The sequence below is a fragment of the Aquarana catesbeiana genome, linkage group LG09 (assembly GCF_042186555.1).
Source record: "Aquarana catesbeiana isolate 2022-GZ linkage group LG09, ASM4218655v1, whole genome shotgun sequence".
NCBI classification, from domain to species: Eukaryota; Metazoa; Chordata; class Amphibia; order Anura; family Ranidae; genus Aquarana; species Aquarana catesbeiana.
The window spans coordinates 250,637,217-250,649,769 of NC_133332.1; the positions used below are offsets into that span (position 1 = coordinate 250,637,217).

The following is a 12,553-nucleotide window of genomic DNA, read 5'->3' on the forward strand; positions in this document are numbered from 1 at the left end:
TACAGTCCACACATCCCTTTCCTGAGGCACAGAACGTCAGGGACTGGAGTGTGGGTGGGCAGACAGAGGGGTAGGGGTGGGAGGAGGAGGAGCAGATCAAGCCCTCTTTCCTCTGCCGTCCATGTATGTTGGTGGGTGGGTGCACACCTATGCACTCAGCGGTTGTGGTACTTGGTTACTTGGGGAGCCACAGTCCATGCTGAATATTGTGTCCGGGTTTCAGGTGGTCTTAAACCCCAGACACACGGTTCAAAACCTGGACTGTCCGGGTGAATCCCTTACTGGTAGTAACCCTAGCCTCTGTGTAGTATTAACCTACGTTGGGAACTTTGGCAATTAAAAAAGGAGAGTATAGAGCGAACCGGGTGAACTGTACAGCTATATTACACATTCAGTGTAAGAAATGTTATTTATATGTGTCAGCCATTCTTGTGTTTATTAGGCTGTTTTGTGTGGGCAACAGTCACCTTAAATCTAAAATTATAAAGTGATCCATGTTTTTTTTTTACCCTTTTACTATAACATAGAACTGCCTTTGAAGCCAGATCAGATAGAATGGCTTTCACATTTACCTGTAATTTCGGACCTGAACATTTCCTGGAAAGTGCTTTAGTAGCTATTCTATGGAAACACAGCAGTACTTTCCCTCTCAACATGTTCTAGAAATGCTTTTCAGCTTTTAACGAAGCAGCATTTGGTTGTTTAGTTCTCCTATCTGAGATATTACTCTGCTATTGTATATTCAAATAATAACTCCAATCTAATTAAAAGCAAGATAAAGAACCTGTACTCTTTTGAAAAGATCGTGTATTGAGTTTATTGTTATAGCTTTTGTGGGATTCACTTCAAGCAGTAGGAATATTAAAGATGTAGCCACCCACCAACATCTTCTTTAAAGCCTTCCCTGCCCACTTATTAAACATACATTTCTTAAAACATAAAACATCTTTCCCATGCAGGTTTTTTTTTCTTTATCAGCATTGCTTTTTTCAAGCATACCAGCTTTCTGGCTTTCTTATGCAGCATCACTGCTCCGGCCTCAGGCTTAGGCCCCCCGATCCATCTCCTCCAGAGATGGTCCTCAAACTCTGGACCATAGGTGTGCACAGCTTATTGCATTGGGGTGTGCACCCGAAATAGGGTTGGCACCAGTGGCGGCTGGTGCTCAATATTGTTGAGCCCCACGGGTTGGACGGAAAGGCGGCGATTAGTGGCCTTACCTTAGGAGGCCGATGACGAGGTGGTGCTAGATCCGGGGTAGGGCTCCTGGAAACTTAAAGAGGCTGTTGCTGCCCCTCCACCCCACCATCTGCTGCTCCACACTTCAGCTTGCCGAGGGAAGAGCCGGGGCTCCCGGCCGAACAGGCTTTGCTTCTCCTAAGACTCCTTGGCCAGTCGGGTCTCAGGACCTTCCTGATTGGCTGGGAGGAGAAGTAGGAAGACATTAACGGATATACTGTACATGCTTACATATATATGGCCTTGGCACATTGATCTCCCTGTTGCCACACAGAGCAATGATGCTAATGCGCACTAGGTGATGTATAATAATGCATTTGGGTGGCAAAAATATGAATGCAATCTATACACTAGGGGGGAGAACCTCTCGGGGAATCTAGGATGGAAAAGGACCTGGGGGTCCTAGTAGATGGTAGGTTCAGCAATGGCATGCAATGCCAAGCTGCTGCTAACAAAGCAAACAGAATATTGGCATGCATTAAAAAGGGGATCAATTCCAGAGATAAAACGATAATTCTCCCGCTTTTCAAGACTCTGGTCTGGCCGCACCTGGAGTATGCTGTCCAGTTCTGGGCACCAGTCCTCAGGAAGGATGTACTGGAAATGGAACAAGTATAAAGAAGGGCAACAAGGCTAATAAAGGGTCTGGAGGATAATAGATATGAGGAAAGGTTGCGAGCACTGAACTTATTCTCTCTGGAGAAGAGACGCTTGAGAGGGGATATGATTTCAATATACAAATACCGGACTGGTGACCCCACAATAGGAATAAAACTTTTTCGCAGAAGAGAGTTTACCAAGACTCGTGGTCACTCATTATAACTAGAAGAAAAAAGGTTTAACCTTAAACTACGTAGAGGGTTCTTTACTGTAATAGCGGCAAGGATGTGGAATTCCCTTCCATAGACAATGATCTCAGTCTGGAATAGTTTCAAGAAACTATTAGATAAGCACCTGAATGACCACAACAAACAGGGATATACAATGTAATACTGACATATAATCACACACATAGGTTGGACTTGATGGACTTGTGTCTTTTTTTAACCTCGCCTAATATGTAACTATGTAACATTTGTTACTGCGCATGCGCTGACCCATCGGGGGCATTTTTTTCGACAGGAGACAATTCTCGATAGAACACCGGATCTAAAAAATGATAGCAGCTGCAGGTATCATCCCAGTATGGGACGGTTATGTCGCTGTATGAGAAGTGGTTAATCAGTACAGTATTCGTCCGGAAATACAATACATTACATCATTGTCTTCATTTTCAATATGCAAAAAAAAATAAAAATTTTCATCCAAAATTCTCATCCTGTGTACGAGGCTTTAGAGGGCTGTTCGCACCTGCATGATCAAGATGCTGGTTGGCAAATTGTGGCACCAAGGGTTAGAAGCTTGATCCCAACTAATACTTTACATCAGTGTTTCAACTCCAGTCCTCAAGGCGCCCCAACAGGTTTCAGGATTTCCCTCAGATGAAACAGCTGTGGTAATTACTAAGGCAATGAAACTGATCAAATCACCTGTGCAAAATAATGGAAATCCTGAAAACATGACCTGTTGGGGCGCCCTGAGACTGGAATTGAGAAACACTGTTCCACATAGCCTTCGGGCTCCAGAACTAATTTCTAGAGGAGTCTAAAATTCCAGTTTCTTCCCTGTGAGACATGTATCCTGGAACCTTCCTTCTTGTATGGAGAAGGACACTAGGTTACCTCCAACTTGCTCCACTACTCTATTCACCCTCCAAGTATAGAGGTGTTCATAATTAGGGTGCTAAAACTAGATGACCTGTCCCCTAGGGTGCATGACCATCATTCCCATACTCTCTAAATAACCAGAACATAGTGGAGTTTGCCCAGCTTACATTAGGACCCTATTGTCTGCCTTCAAGCACCTTGCAACCCCAACAGCTGCTATGACTTTAATATTTGCATGACCTTACCACTTTGAAAGTTATTTGCAAGGGGCAAATGGGTGGGAAGTTCATCCAACACCAGCTAGCTTCCCACTGACGGATACAGAGATTATATAAAAAAATCAGGAAGAGACAGAAGAAAAAGGGATAAAACATCATGGTAGAGATCATATAAGTGTAGTATTTCAAACACAAGAGTAGGAAATGTTGGAAAAGGATCAATAAAGTTATAAATTGTATACTTGCATCTGTGAGATGGCAATATAGCCATCAAGGGATTGAGCAACGTGAGTTTGGAGCTTATGGAGCTTATGGAGAATATAGCTGTCTCCATACCGATGGAATAGGCAGTTCTACTCAATGCTTGTTGGCGTGTTCCAGATAATCCCATGTTGAGTGGTATTGGATCTCGGAATGGAATAAAGTTCTAAATTGTATACTTGCATCTGCGAGATTGCAATATGCCCATCAAGGGATTGAGCAACGTGAGTTTGGAGCTTATGGAAAATATAGCTATCTCCACACAGATGGAATAGGCAGTTCTACTCAATGCTTGTTTGCGTGTTCCAAATAATTCCATGTTGAGTGATACTGAATCCCGGAATGGAATAAAGTTGAAGGTTTTTGTCCCAAAGTAGAGAACTAAAGGTTAGGTCAGCAGAGGTGCCCATATGGAAAGATGGTACTTGATAACTGATTCTTCAATAGGTAGATTTTTTTTGTCATACAATCAAAAACATCATCAACTTGTTTTTTGGTGCTGCAATGGTCATGTCTTCAGAACAGATGTATAGAACACTTTGGGTCTGCAGAACTTGGCAAATCTTAAATGACTAGCGCTCACATACACTAACCAGTAAATAACCAACACAAGACACAGAATTTACCTCATGTACATTCTGAACCAATTGACTGTCATCAAGGACCTTGCAACCCAACCATCTCTTATGACTATTTGCATGACCCCACTACCATGAAAAAATGTTCGAAAAAGGTAGGTGGGTGGGAAGTTTACCCAACACCAGCTAGCCTTCGACTGAGAACTGCTGAAGCCCACCCTCAAAGCTCCTCCTACTGTCTTTCAGCTCTTCCAACTGGGTGAAAACCACATTTTCTATACTCTTCCAAAGCTGATAACTCGTCCATTTGCCAAACCCTTTAGTTAATGCAGTGTCGGGACAAGGTCGTCTAGAGCCCAGGGTGAACATGTCAAACTGCGCCCCCCTCGTAATGTATGAGCATTGTGTGTCAGCAAAAATCTCCTCCCCACCCCAAAAAAAAAATTCCTTCATTGAGCACTAATTTTCATGCTTACCCCCTAAGCATAAATTCCCCCAGTACAAATTCGCCCCCTTTTTGAAATTGTCCCTCCCAACACAAATCTTTGCCCCATCCTCCAAATCCCCCCCCCCCAAAAAAAAAACTCACCCCTCCTAGCACAAATCTTCTACCCCTCAAAATGTCCCCTCTGGGTACCCATCCCCCCACCCCCTACAAATCCCCCCACCTAGCACAAGTCCACCCCCTAAATTTCCCCTCTTAGCACAAATCCCCCCCCACAAACAAACTTTTACCCTTCACCATATCACCTCTTCTAGCACAAACCCCCCAAATCCTTCCTTCTAGCACAAATCCTCTTCCCCCAACCCCCCTCCCAACACAAATCCCCCTAAATCACTCACTACTCCTAGCAATTCTTACCCCCTGCCATGCCCCCAAATTGCCCCGCCCAACACAAATCCCCCCCCCAATCTCCTCGCAATGCCCCCACTTCACTTGAAACCACAGTGCCACCCCTCCTGCCCACCCCTTGCCCCAGCCCCGACTGGATAGAAATACATATCCATGTCAGTTTATTCAGCTCCCATATGTGTATTTAGCGGGTTGCCTGGTGTTCACCTTTAATGAGCAATATCCGTGTGCATTAGTCAAAAACACGCATTACTACATTCACATACCTGGGAAAGGCCGGTAAGAACAATTAAAAGAAAAAAAAAAAAAAAAAAAGATAAAATACTATATTATAGGGAGATCATGAATGAAAAAAAATGGAGACAAGGATCTAGGAAGAGATGAAAGTAACTTAAACTACTAAATATAATTTAATATTCTATTTAACCACTTGACCTCTGGATGATTTACCCCCCTTCATGACCAGGGCATTTTTTACGATACGGCACTGCGTTATTTTAACTGAGAATTTAGCGGTCATGCAACGCTGTACACAAATAAAATGTATGTAATTTTTTTTCCCCACAAATAGAACTTTCTTTTGGTGGCATTTGATCACCACTGGGTTTATTTTTTGCGCTATAAACAAAAAAAATGACAATTTTGAGAAAAAAAAAAAAAAAAACAATATTTTTTACTTTCTACTATAAAACATACAAAAAAAAAAAAAAAAACCCCTTTAAAAAATCTATCTTTTTCATAAATTTAGGCCAATATGTTTTCTGCTACATATTTTTGTTTAAAAAATATTAATAAGCGTATATTGTTTGATTTGTGCAAAAGTTATAGCGTCTACAAACAATGGTATATACAGTATACTGGAATTATTTATTTTTTTTAATACTAATAATGGCGGCGATCAGCGACTTATAGTGGGGACTGTGATATTGCGGCAGGCAATCAGACACTACCTGACACTTTTGACACTTTGCGGGAACCAGAACGCAAACGGAAGTTGAGATCAAATGAACTGTAGGTGGGCCAATGTCCCAGTAATGTAGGGAGAAAGTAGGGTTCATACCATGCGGGACTTTAAAGGCCCTGGTCGTTTGCGGGACCAGTGACATTAATACAGTGATCAGTGCTAAAAATATGCACTGTCACTGTACTAATGACACTGGCTGGGTCTCTGTCCAGCCTCTGTTCTCGATGCTGGCGGACATCCATTGGACGGCACTCGCTGATTGGCTTTTGCTGTGACAAATCACAGCAGAAGCTGCGCGCCCTCTACCAGGAGATGCAGAATTATATGTGATTCTGCACAGAACAGCCACCCTGTAGAAGTAAGTATGCTATGGGGTGGTCATCAAGTAATTAATATACAATATTTGGTTAAAGGTTGTAGGGGTGATTGAAGCTGAGCTGTCTTGTGTCCTTATGGTGTATATGAAATGCAGGCCGTGTTGTAACATAGACTTACCAGGTAAGACGGTAGATTTCTAGAGGCTGCTTACTAAACATCTGGCAGCTGTTACAAAATGTTTGCGAAGACGACAATCAAGTTGCAAAGACCAGACATCCGTTTTGAAAGCCCCCCGGTATAAATGGATCCAGGAGAACTAAAATACCCGTTAATGCCGGCATCAAATCATACTTTTCATTATATTAAACAACAAAAGAGGATTTATGTTTTGATGGTACCGGTATGAGTTATTGCACTTTGAACATGCCTCTTTACCGTATTTAATTGTCTGTGATCTTTTAGACTTCTGGAAGTCAAAGAGATTTATTAAAATTTAGAAAAAGGGTTCAAAGGGAATATAGCAAAAGGGACTCTATTGCTCTCAGCCTTCTCCAGATTTCCATATTCCGTTTTTGCTGCTGTGATCTGACTTCTGTTAGAGGTTGGCTCCGTTCGTTCTCGATGGTCCCATTCAATGTTGGAACCCTGGCTTGCTCTCTAGGTGGACCTGCCTGACCACATCTAGTATAAATGAGCCCACTGCTCCTTGTGAAGCTGTTAGAGCACAGTTGGGGCATCATGAAGAATGGCTCCTGCTTCTCACTTGCCCTAAAGTAATCAGTGGCCAGGTCAACATGACAACAGGAAGGGGTCTCAGCACCTACCTGACCCACATCTAGTATAAATGAGTCCACAGGCTCCAGAGGGTCCTTGTCCAGCTGTTAGAGCATCATAAAAAATGGCTCCTGCTTCTCGCTTTCCCTAAAACAGGGGTCTCAAACTGGCGGCCCTCTGGCTGTTGCGAAACTACACAAGTCCCTTAAGCCATTGCAAGGCTGACAGTTACAAGCATGACTCCCACAGGCAGAGGCATGATTTGATTTGATATGGGATTTGTACTGCGCCGAATGTGCTCCGTCAGGAGCGCGTCTAGGCGCACAGAAACCCTAAAATCAAGTTGAGATTTCCAATAGAACGTTAAAAAAGGAGCCTAGGGTGCCCAATATGAAAGAAAAAAAGTAATACAGAGAAAAACGGGGAGGTGAGTAACCCTCCAGATGGGGGAGGAAAAAGAGCATACAAAATCCAAGTTTTTTTGCACGATTCCTATTCTGCATCAGATTATCCGTAGGCCTGGATAAAGAGAAAGGTTTTTAAACCCTTCCTGAAATTCAGGAGGGAGGGTAAGAATCTTAGAGACGCTGGAAGGAAGTTCCACAGCTCATTGCCCTTTGTAACCAGGCGTCTGTTACCAGTAAATTTTAGTCTGCTGATTATCGGTTCTGTGAGAAGTAAGTTGGCCGATCTGAGTGGCCTTGATGGTACATGGTGAGAGGCCCATTCAGACAGGTAAACTGGGCCCAGTTTCCGGTGTGCCCTATACATACAGCACATTGCCTTGAATAGTACTCGCTTAGCGATAGGAAGCCAGTGCAGTTTTTCCAGCACGGGAGAGATGTGGTCTGTTCTGGCACATTCGGAGACCAGGCGAGCAGCTTGATTCTGAGTTGCTTGTAATTTTCTTTGCCACTTCAATGGAAGTCCAAGAGAAAAAGATGTTAGAGCAATCCAACCGGGAATGCACAAGACCCTGTACAAGAGTTAGCCAGTTTTCATACGAAAACAGATCTTTAATTTTCGGGAGTCTCTGTATATAAAAGTTGGAGTTTTTGATACAGAGTTTTCCCTGAGGTATAAATGACAGGCAGGGATCAATGATGATACCTAGGTTCCTAACCTGTTTTGGTTAGGAACCATGATGGGACTTGTAGTTTTGCAACAGCTGGAGGGCCACCCGTTTGAGACCCCTGTCCTAAAGTAATCAGTAGCCAGGTCAACAGGAAGGGGTCTCAGCACCTACCTGACCCACAACTAGTATAAATGAGCCCACAGGCCCCAGAGAGTCCTTGTCCAGCTGTTAGAGCACAGTTATGGCATCATGAAGAATGGCTCCTGCTTCTCGCTTGCCCTAAAGTAATCAGTGTCCAGGTCAACAGAAAGGGGTCTCAGCACCTACCTGACCCACATCTAGTATAAATGAGCCCACAGGCTCCAAAGAGTCCTTAGGGGGATGCCAGTTAGGGAATCATGAATAATGGCTCCTGCTTCTCCTTTGTCCTAAAGTAATCAGTGGCAGGTCGACAGGAAGGGGTCTCAGCACCTGCCTGACCCACATCTAGTATAAATTGACCCACAGGCCCCAGAAGTTGCTTAGGGGGATGCCACTTATGGCATCATGAAGAATGGCTCCTGCTTCTAACCTTTCCTAAAAATAAGCATTGGCCAGGTCAACATGACAGCGGATAAGAGTTTCAGCACACGTCACATCTAGTATAAATGCTCCCACAGACTCTAGCCTAGAGACTGTTGTGAAGCTGAACAGTGTGTGACTGTTAGAGTACTTAGGAAATTATGAAGGATAGCTACTGCTTCTGACCTGCCCTAAAAGTAAGCAATGGCCAGATCAACATGACAGCGGGAAGGGATCTCAGCACCTACCTGACCCACATCTAGTATAAATTAACCTACCAGACTTAGAGGTTCCCTGTTCAGCTAATAAGGCAAAGTTAGGACATCATGAAAAACGGCTCCTGCTTCTCATGAAAAACGACTCCTGCTTCTTACCTGCTCTATAAGTAAGCAATGGCCAGGTCAATATGAGGGTAGGACCCACATCTAGTATAAATGAGCCCACAGGGCCCAGGGAGCCCTCCTTTGCAGCTGCACAGTGTTCACAAATGCCCGCCTCTACACCACTACTTTTGAAAAGCATTAAATATGTGAATCTTTCAAATATCTAACGGCCACATGGGTACATGTACGTGTCTGTTATACTATCACTTTTATTGTGTCTTTCACAAGATGGAGAAAACTTTGGCCGCAGGATCTGCTTTTTATATGCAGAAAAATTGTACATCTCTGTTGTTCGCATTTTGCTGTTAAATAATGTCCATAAAACTGGTATGCTTCCTAACATTGCCTAAAGTGTGATGATTATGGAGCTCACTCAGCTCATGGAACTCTTGTATCACATCCTCTTCCACTGCTGAGGTCATGTCAGTAGGAAGCCTGCTAGCAGCATAGAGACATATGAGGGTCTTGAGGGAGGAAACTGGAAAGGGGGGGGGGGTTGGATTTCCAGGAAAAAGTACAGTGAAAGCCTCTCCCTCTGGTTTGTCAATTATTCCCTACATGCAGCACAGGCTCGCCAACTCAGTCTGCTCTTTTTCCTTCTTTTCAGTTCTGTAGGATCTTCCAAGCCACACTTCGTGCAGCAATACAGGACTTAAATACAGCAAAACTGAAGAGCAACAAAGGGAGAAAAGACTTTTGAGAGCCATCTCACTTCCCATACTGGAATATACCTGGATGCCTTCACGCCAAATACGCATGACAAAGAAAGCAGCTTCTTTACCTGGATTGCAGCTTGGAATGTCCTGTGGTTTTGGATAGCCAACTCAAGACACCTAACTTTTCGAAGGAGAAAATCTGAGTCTGCAGCGCCAAGGAAATGCATTGTACTGTAGACCAGAGACAGATCTATAGGACAGAGAGCAGAGCAGCTGATTCTGAACCAAGAGGACGGTGCCTATAGGAGGGGGACCTATCTCCCATATGGGTCTTCAGTAGAGACTTTGACATTACCTAGCTGGATTATCAGTGTGCGCAATGTCATTGAGGTATTTTCTGGAAAAAGCACATTGTATTTAAATTTCATCTAGCTAACGGAGGATCATTATGTTAGCTTCAATGTTCAGACCACATAATAGTTGAGTATTGTGAGTCATTGCCTGCTGACAAGCATTAACTCCGGAGAAAGGTAAGAACATATGTTTATGCATTCATAAAAGATGCAAAAAAAGAAAAACACACAAATTTGCGTAAAAACAAATTTCATGGGAAGCTGCGGTGGCTTAAGAATAAGCTAGATAGTTATTAATGATTATAACCATACTCAGACTTATACAGCATTGGGAAGACAAGCAGTCTCCTGAGAAAGGTAAGAACATATGTTTATGCATTTAAAAGATGCAGGAAAAAGACAAAAAATTGAATAAAAACAATTTTAATGGGAAGTAGCTGTGGCTAAGGAATAAGCTAGTTAGTTATTACTGATCATAACCATACTCAGACTTATACAGCATTGGGAAGATGAGCAGTCTCCTGAAGAAAGGTAACAACATATGATTATTCATCATTAATAAGAGATAATGAAAATGACAAAAATTTGCCTAAAAACAATTTTCATAAGAACCAATGGTGGCTTAGGAATCAGCTAGTTAGTTAATAGTGATCATAGACATATCCAGACTTCTACAGCATTGAGAAGAGAACTGTGCATTAGAGGCACATCAATAAGTGTAGTGGAAGAAGCAATTGTGAGTTGGCCCAACAGCTTTGGGAGGCCCAATTCTGACCCTCAATCTAGAACTTTTATCTTTTCTCCGCAAAGTATCTCAAGGATGTGTAAAAACAATTTTCATGGACAGCAGTGGCTTAGGAAATAGCTGGTTAGTTATTAGTGATCATAACTATACTGGGACTTTAGGCGTTAGAAAGACGAGCAGTCTTCTAAAAAAGGTGAGAACATACACATATTGTCAAAAGTATCAGGATGCCTGCCTTTACATGCACATGAGCTTTAATGACATCCCAGTCTTAATCCGTAGGGTTCAATATTGAGTTGGTCCAACCTTTGCAGCTATAACAGCTTCAACTCTTCTGGGAAGGCTGTCCACAAGGTTTAGGAGTGTTTGACCATTCTTCCAAAAGCACATTTGTGAGGTCAGGCACTGATGTTAGATGAAAAGGCCTGGCTTGCAGTCTCTGCTCTAATAAATCCCAATGGTGGTCTATCAGGTTAAGGTTAGGACTCCGTGCAGGCCAGTCAAGTTCCTCCACCCCAAACTCGCTCATCCATGTCTTTATGGACCTTATTTGTGTGCTGGTGTGCAGTCATGTTGGAGAAGGAAGGGGCCATCCTCAAACTGTTACCACAAAGTTGGGAGCATGAAATTTTCCAAAATGTCTTGGATGCTGACACCTTAACAGTTCCTTTCACTGGAACTAAGGAGCCAAGCCCAACCCCTGAAAAACAACCCCACATCATAATCCCCCCTCTACCAAATGATTTGGACCAGTGCACAAAACAAGGTCCATAAATACATGGAAGAGCAAGTTTGGGGTGGAGTTCCTAAGCAGTGGGTGGGTTCCTAAGTAGTGGCTTAGGAATAGACTAGTTATTTACTAGTGTTTATAACCACACTCAGACTTATAGAGTAAGGCATTGGGAAGAGGAAAGTGTGTTAGAGGCACAGCAACAAATGTAGCGGGGGAAGCAACTGAGTTGGACCTAGCCATTGGGGGGGCCATGCTGACCATCATTCCAGAAGTCTTATCTTTCCTCCACAAACCATCTTAAGGATGTGTTAAAGTAAATGTGAGGTCTCATACTCATAAAGCACTACAGTTCTAAATTGTGCATTCCACCTATAGAAAGGTTTCAAAATGAATGAGTTAAATACCCAATTCTTTTAGTTTTACCCTGGCCATGTGATGTCCAGTGGGCTTTCCCTGTTATGTGCAGTCAGATTAGTTAAGAAGTAGTGATGGTGCACTGGGTCAGGGACATGAATTCCACGTAGCCTTTGCTGGCTTCTCCACTGCTGTGGGTGGAGAGTGACCCTGATGGGCTGTATGACATGTGCCAAAAATGGGGAGAGTACTGGTACGCTGTAGTCAATCTCTGTGAGCGCATACAGCAGGGTGACAATGCCACTGCTAAATTTTAAAGCAGTAGGTGAGTGTTGTCACCCTATTACAGGAAGTGCTGTGCCAGGCAGGACTATTAGATTGAAAACCCTACTGCATAAAAATTATTGCGCAAGGTTCATCAGATACATTTATTTTATATTAGGATTTACAAATATACCAGTCAATTAAGAGAGGTTTTTGTGATTACACATTTGTTGTAATTAATGCATCATTTAAGTACAGTATGTATAACCAGTTGTCGCAAAATATTTTATGGTGTTGGTTCACGTTTTGTAGTTTGCTCAAAGGGGTACAGTTGCTAATGATTGTAGTCTAGCTTAAAGTGATATTACACCCACAGGTTTTAAGCACTTTTAGTATCTGATTTACTCAACTAAGGCAGACCATACATTATGCAATTACCTTTTCTTCAACCACGAAATGGTTAGAGGCTGAGGACATGCTACAGAAGATGGTCAGAGACTGCGGACATGCTATCAGAT

At 42.9% G+C, this 12,553-nt stretch overlaps 1 protein-coding gene across 3 annotated transcripts in view; it reads left to right on the plus strand.

The window, feature by feature from the left end:
* Positions 1 to 12,553, plus strand: part of LOC141108500 (dual specificity protein phosphatase 6-like) — a 192,574-nt gene that overhangs the window by 110,973 nt on the left and 69,048 nt on the right. For all 3 annotated transcript variants that reach the window (XM_073600166.1, XM_073600165.1, XM_073600164.1), the window contains one exon: positions 9,538 to 10,116. The gene's annotated coding sequence lies outside the window, so the exon portion shown is untranslated. The remainder of the gene's footprint in view (positions 1 to 9,537; positions 10,117 to 12,553) is intronic.